The sequence below is a fragment of the Periplaneta americana genome, chromosome 5 (assembly GCF_040183065.1).
Source record: "Periplaneta americana isolate PAMFEO1 chromosome 5, P.americana_PAMFEO1_priV1, whole genome shotgun sequence".
In the NCBI taxonomy this organism is placed as follows: Eukaryota; Metazoa; Arthropoda; class Insecta; order Blattodea; family Blattidae; genus Periplaneta; species Periplaneta americana.
This window is the reverse complement of record NC_091121.1, coordinates 47,416,296-47,423,860: the sequence shown is the minus strand read 5'-3', so window position 1 is coordinate 47,423,860 and position 7,565 is coordinate 47,416,296. Positions and strand designations below refer to the sequence as shown.

Below are 7,565 nucleotides of genomic sequence, written 5' to 3'. Positions count from 1 at the left end.
AGATGCTCTTTACAGTGATGGCAGAATTAAAGTGTCAGAGACGGGGAGAAGTACAATTTTAGCCAGAACAAATATTTTCTGAAATTATAAAGCTTTTACATTTGCAAATTGAATGCAAAATTATTTATCTTTCTAACGAGGTCAATATAAATATAATTAATAAATATAATACATATAATATACAAAACTATTTCTTTTCCTTAAATTATGTAACATCTGAACCAAAATAAGCACACATAATATTACGAGATATTTTCATTTTGTCGATAGATTAATGAAGTTAAGATAATAATGCATATTACTTAATTACTTCGTATCACAATTCATTCAAATTCGAATAGAAAAACTGAAAATATTTATTTACAAATTATAGCTATGACTGTTCCTTTACAAACTCAGTTTCGGAAAATCTAGTTGGGAGCCCGGAGAAAAAAGACCTTTGGGGAGGTCGAGACGTAGATGGGAGAATAATATTAAAATGGATTTGAGGAAGGTGGGATATGATGATAGAGGCTGGATTAATCTTGCTCAGGATAGGGATCGATAGCGGGCTTATGTAAAGGCGGCAATGAACCTCCAGATTCCTTAAAAGCAATTTGTAAGTAAGTAAGTAAGTAATTTCAGTTCAGAAAATAATAATACATAATTCAGAAAATGTGAAGTTAATTTCAGGAAAGGCAGTTCAATTCCGGAAAAGATAAATCTAATTTCTGAAAGTTTTAATATTATTTAAATTATTTTATTTTATGTTGAAAAATATTGCATTACAATAGATGTCATTGTATAAATGAAGATATATTATTATAATCATGTAAGCCAATAATTTCAAATAAACGTTGTTCATTGAATGACTGCATAACCACAATATTTCTGTTCTCCTTAGAGAAAACGGAGAATAAATTTTATTTTAAAATCCTATATATTAAAATTATATTATGTATACAAGGTGATTCACGAGGATTTATCGTCCATTATGGATTTTATTTCCGAAGACATTCTGAGCAAAACATGTCATATAAACATTTGTTCTAATCTCAATATTTTCCGAGTTACAATAATTTGAAGTTGTTAGTAAAATTCCATTATTCTTGAGTTTTACGGGTAAACGGATATTACAGATAAAGAATTGACTATTCAGGAGTATCATTTCTGTAATTAGCCAATAATCTGAAGCTGGAAATGTGTTGTGAATTCAATAGTTGCTTCGTTCCGAATTTTTTTTTTTTCGATTTTAAACTACAAAATTATATTTTCTTACGCATTTATCACAACAATTATTACAAATCACACAACTCTTGTAAATTCTTTAACACTGTACAGTAGGTTGCATAATTAAACTGCAAAGAATCAAGTTCCTAAAGTCGTATGATTGTAACAATTTTTGTGAAGTAATTTTTAGTTAAAAATTGAAAAACAAAATCTGTACAAAGCAATTAACAGCATATTTTTAGATGATGAGAGAGAGATGGAACGGAGAAAAATTCTCTCCGGCGCCGGGATTTGAACCCGGGTTTTCAGCTCTCCGTGCTGATGCTTTAACCACTAAGCCACGCCGGATACAATCCCGACACCGTTGAGAATCGTCTCAGATTAAGCTCCATCTCTTGGGTTCCCTCTGGTGGCCGCCCTCTGCACTACGTCATAGATGTCTATGCACGCAGGACCGAAGTCCATACATGTGTAGAGGTGCATCTCTCTCTCATCATCTGATGAAGCAGAATATCTGCATGGAAATATCATATGTACTTCGGTACATCAAAATAAATAGCATATTTTTAGCTTCAGAACACTAGCCAATTAAATAAATGACATTTCTGTATAGTTCATTCTCTATTTGCAATATTTTTTATCCTTAAAAGTAAAAAAACAAAGTTATTTTACTAACAATTTCAAATTATTGTAACTCTGAAAATATTGAGATTAGGACACATGTTTATAGGACATTTTTTTGCTCAGAATGTCTTCGGAAATAAGCTCCGTAAGAGACGGTAAATCCTCGTGAACCACCCTGTATACAGGGTGGAAGTGAAATAATCCTACAGATTGGAAGGAACGATAGAATACACTTAAATGAGTATAAAACCCATATTACGTTTTGTAATTAAATGCATGGTTAATTAGAATATTAAGTTGGAAGTTTGAGCAATCTGACAACATCGCCACTAACACATTATTCTATCTTCTCGTAATACAGATATGTAAAAGGTCAACGAACTCAGGTCTGTCTCCCTAGGTGAGCTACATCCAACCTCCCTCTCTTGTTACGACGTTGCAATCTGCTCGTATCGTTCAGTGGCTTGAAATTAGTGGCTTTAAATTAAATTTACACGAAAACCGTCCACGCTATTGAAATACGCCATAGAGATAAATTAATCTTTATTAGATTTTCTATCAATATGAACAAAAATCACGATCCTACTCGCAATAGTTACCGAATAAGAGGGTGTTAAACATTTGGGGAAAAAAAAAAAATAATTTTTTTAGAAGAAAAACTGTGAAGTTTCCACCAATATTGTAACTTATTACACTTTTTTGTTACATACAACATTATCTGTTCGTTCTGAAAATCTGCAAGGTTATTTCACTTCCACCCTGTAAGCCTATATATGTAACTGAAGTATGAGAAAACCTTCAAATCCTAAATTGACTTCATTTTTGTCTGAGTTTGGTGTAATTTCTGATACTGAATTTACATTTTCCTAAATTGAGGTTAGCTTTTACGAAATTAAGTTAATTTTTAATGAACTATTCATTTCCGAAATTAAGGTTGAAAAGGTATAGGGTCATCTAATGTAACTACTCTTACAAATCGTTTTTTGCGCGTGATAGAACAGTGAACTACAATTGTAGGTTTATTAATTGGTGTTCCCTTATGCTACAAATGTAAAAGAAAGGATTACACTTGCTTACTCAGTAGATTCTATAATTAAAGGAATCACATTGCACGTACAATACAGTTATTTGGTAAGCTTAAAACAGGGGCAACAAGGAAAATGCGTTTAGACAGTTTTACCAGTTTCAGACAAATCATTTATTTATAATTTTTCTTTTGTTAGTTTGCTTTGTGATTATGTTGTGTCGTGGTGATCTGTGTTTGTATCAAGTATGAATTACATCTTTATTTTCGTGTTGTATGGTGTACAGTACAAAAAATAAATTTACTTATTCATTCGTTTTATGGCTGCCGTATAATAGATTTCAATTAATAAAATAAGTAAGCTAAAAGAGAGACCAACAACCAACACTAGAAAAGCTATATAAAGATCAGATATAGAAAATGGTTTATGATCTTTAAGATCTTCTAAATCCTTTCCATAAAATGAGTAAGCATAACTAAGTGTTATTTCAAAAGTGTTATCGTTGTACCATTTCGTCGTTAAACCAGCTTCAAACATGCTACTCAGAAGGCTATTTACTTTTGAAATGTATGGAGATCCTCTGAGGAACATAAAAGACTGAAAGTAAGTGAGAGGATATTCCTCGACAATGTGTACCTTGCGGGATCTACCAGGAGTTTCTTTGATGATAAGAGAAGAAATATACAAGCTCAAGAAAACAGAAAAGTTCCTGTAACGTTCTACTTCCCCTATGCCACTCATTTCGTTTAGAGAGAAACGGGTGGCTAGGCTTCTGGTTGTCGGAGTGTCGATGAGTTCAAAAGTGTCTAGGAACTCTTCATTGACTGTAACAATTGGCAGCCCTGAGTGATCAAGCTCTTCTAGAGTGTTGATATCTTTTCCATAAACAGGATATTTAAGACTCTGGTAAAAGGCACCCTGAAATATACAAGTAATTACAATGCTGAAGAGCATGCAAGAGGTTAGAAAAATCTTTTGGGATTCTGCAGTAAAGTGAAGAAGTTTTGTGTAACTAGAGGGCATAAAAACGTTAAGAATTTCAGCTAAAACATCACTACACTTTACTGAGCTATGATTATCTCCTATATTAGATGCTTCTAGTTTTCTCAAAGTGTACCAGAATCCAGTAGAAACAAAATAAGTAGAAAGTAACACAATCCACAATTGAACACTGAAACATCTGAATAACGTCAACCAAACTGGAACTCTTTCTGCTTTCGGCACGACGACGCACATTTTTCCAGTGTGAATAACAGGCGTGGTGTATTCAATCTCTACACTCTTAAAGTATTTCAAGATTTTACTGTTCATCGCAATGTCAGCAACACCTGAGACAAGGTCCTTCAAAGATCCCGTTATTGTGCCATTCTTGAATTCGATTGAAGACGCAGTATTGTCGGATGCAAGTTGGAGTGAAGCCGTGAAGTTCATTTTCTGTGCCACAACCTCCAGAATAAACGCGTCTCTCCCTCTGTACTTCAACGAACCGTTTCTTTCTGTTCCATCGTTTACAACTTCAGCTGTTCCTGCGAATTCAAAGAAACAAACCTTTAAAGGATATCCATGCATGTTAACGTTTCGTTTCCAGGGAGTTTCCATTGAGATGACATTATTTTCTAGTAACGGGTTAAATATTTTTCCTCGGAATGTATCATTAACTTCAATGAAAGGGTCATACATCCACACTTCATCCTCACAAGTTGCCATCTTCACAAACGAAATCAAATCTAGTATTTTAAGTTTATGCCAAAATTTTTCAAACAACAAAAGCTGGGCGTACGTCTGAAATTTCACGTCTTTATGTCTGTCTTGTACTATTAGTACCATAACAGGTACATCTGATCTCCAAGATGGATCTAACTCCTCAATAAAATTCAACACACTTACAACATTCATTGCCACAATTAAATAAGAAACATCACAATTTGATTCCCTTTTAGTTCCTTCTTCCATTATTACAACTGGAATATGTACATATTTGTTTAGTCCTTCGAGAATAGATGTTAGCCACAAGTCCTCTACTTCTGAAATATTGGCAGGTATGACTGAAATCACTCCAGTTCTTCTGAAATGAATTACTGAAACGTTCCACAAGAGAGTTCCAAATTCACAAAATGGAGTTATGTTTCTGTTAAATATCTTCCGCTGAATTGAAGCGTTATGCACAGATTTCAAAGTAATTTCATGCAAAGATATTAGTACCACAGATAATGCAGCCCAGTTCATTTTGTCTCAAATAACTGAAGCATTGTAATTCCTTCACAATCACCGCACCAATTCTATAAGGTTAGTAATGTCCACCATTTCCGCTTGCCACTTCTCGTTATACGAAACAATGAATCGATGTCCGGTTGCTGTTATAACTAATTCTGTTTACATCTTTTGTTCTCAAAGATCAATGCTTCTCAAAAAAAACCTTTACAGCTTTAATGTAGCAGTAAATTATTATTTTGTTTTGACGTTGCGAAGGTAATTGGTCTTTTACATTATCCATCATGGCCTGTATATTGGAAATTAGTCTTTCGCGTGTAAATTACACACATATCCGACATGTCTCTTATACGGTACATAATAAGTTACTTATTCCACAATTCTCAGATAAATCTAAATTTACACATGCAATCTTCACAATTTTATAAAACTGGCATGTCAAAGTTAATCATTTAAACAAGGAAATCCATTCTTTTTTCCTCTCCCTATGGTGAACTCTTGTCCGTAAAAGTACCTAGGCTGCGCTTCAGCGTCAGTTTGAATTTTGTTTGGGCTAATTAGTGGTTGGACATTTCCCGAAATTTTCTTCAACTGTAAAGCGAATGTCATGTGATCTCAGACGAATCCTCGATCTCTAATCACCAAAGCACCAACTCACCAACATAACTCTCACTGACGCCAGATTAACATCTGTTCTAAACTCATAATTATTCTAACAAAGTACTTATTACAAAGGATGAGAATTTTGTACCTAAACATATTTTGTTTGAGAATACATAATAATAATAATAATAATAATAATAATAATAATAATAATAATTTATTTGAACGATCATAATAATGGTACACCTTTGGTTCGCACTCCCGATGAAGCAAAACCTTGTGGCCTGGAGTGGAGTTTACATCGAATAATGAAAAAGCATTATTACAAATTTATAAATTTAAGCCCACACTAAAATAATTATTTAATTGTTTAATTTAAATAATCAAATATATGTAAGCAAGCGTAAAGTGATGAATATCAAAATAATAATAATAATAATAATAATAATAATAATAATAATAATAATAATACGACAAAGAATAATATAAGAAATACAATGAAATTATATCAAATATATGTAAGCAAAAGAAAGTGATGAATATCAAAATAATGATACAAGAAAGGATAATTGTATAATATTTTAAATTATGAATTTGTAGGGTACAATTTAATTGTGGATTTGTAATGTATAATATTTTAAATTGTGAAATTGTAAGGTACAATTTAAATTGTGGATTTGTAATACATGTTTTAAATTTGTGGATTTGTAATGTATAATATTTTAAATTGTGAATTTGTAAGGTACAATTTAAATTGTGGATTTGTAATACATATGTTAAATTTTAGATTTGTAAGGTATAATTTAAATTTGACTCTATCTATTACAATAGTGTATTGCTAGATAACTATGAACTATTCTACATATATAAAATTCGATTAATAATATAAACATAGTATGTAATATTGCAACACTTGTACAAAATTTTTCTGATAATGCATTTAGGCATAAGCTTTGTAACTGGCGAGTGGATTGATTCTATATAGTACATAGATAATTTAATTGTGGATTTGTAATGTGTATTTGTAATGTATTAATTAATTGTGGATTTGTAATGTACTTAAGCATAAGATTTATAATTGGCTAGTTGATCATATATTGTGTAGAGTAGATACTTTTTATTTATTTTAATTTTTGGATTGTAATATCTATTTTAACCGACTCTGTATATTGCAGTAATGTACTGCTATATGAATATCAACTATGAACTATAAAATATGTAACATAAACATAGCATGTAGTATTGTAAATATTGTATGCAATGGAACATGCTGTTTTAGCACAATAAAGGAAAAGAAAAAGAAAGGATAATATAAGAAATACAATGAAATTATATCAAATATGTGTAAGCAAAAGAATGTGATGAATATCAAAATAATAATACAAGAAATAATAATACGAGAAATACAATGAAATGATATCAGGTAAAACACAGAAGATTCGGTTAACTAGAAAGTACAAATAATAAAATGAAATGAAAAATATTAAATAATACAATTGTTAAATAAATGCAAAATATTATGTAATAATATAATGGAGTAATAATTATTATATACATAAATGATATTTTAGTTTTAATTGATTTATTGAATTTTGAAAGATTCAAAGATTCCTAACTTAGAAAAATAATTGTTTTTTTTTTTTTTCTAAATTTCATGTAAAGAAAAAATGAAAAATAACAAATGGAATACTAATCAGTGTTTAAAATCAGTTGAAGTGCTTGCTTTTTATATAATTTATTATTGGAAGTTGCTAATTTTGAATGTCTTTTAATGAAGTTATTATACAATCTCGGGGCGAAATTTGAGGCATGCCTTAGTTCTGCTCCAGAATTGCATTTGGGTTCAAACAAGGGACATGATATAATTTGTCTTCTTGTACTGTAACCATGATC

General features: G+C 31.1%; 1 non-coding gene across 1 annotated transcript; it reads right to left on the bottom strand.

Moving 5' to 3' along the window:
* Nucleotides 1-1,485: 1,485 nt before the first annotated feature.
* Nucleotides 1,486-1,557, bottom strand: TRNAS-GGA (transfer RNA serine (anticodon GGA)). Its single transcript has one exon. It is a non-coding gene; the product is annotated as a tRNA-Ser (tRNA).
* Between the last annotated feature and the right edge of the window lie 6,008 nt (nucleotides 1,558-7,565).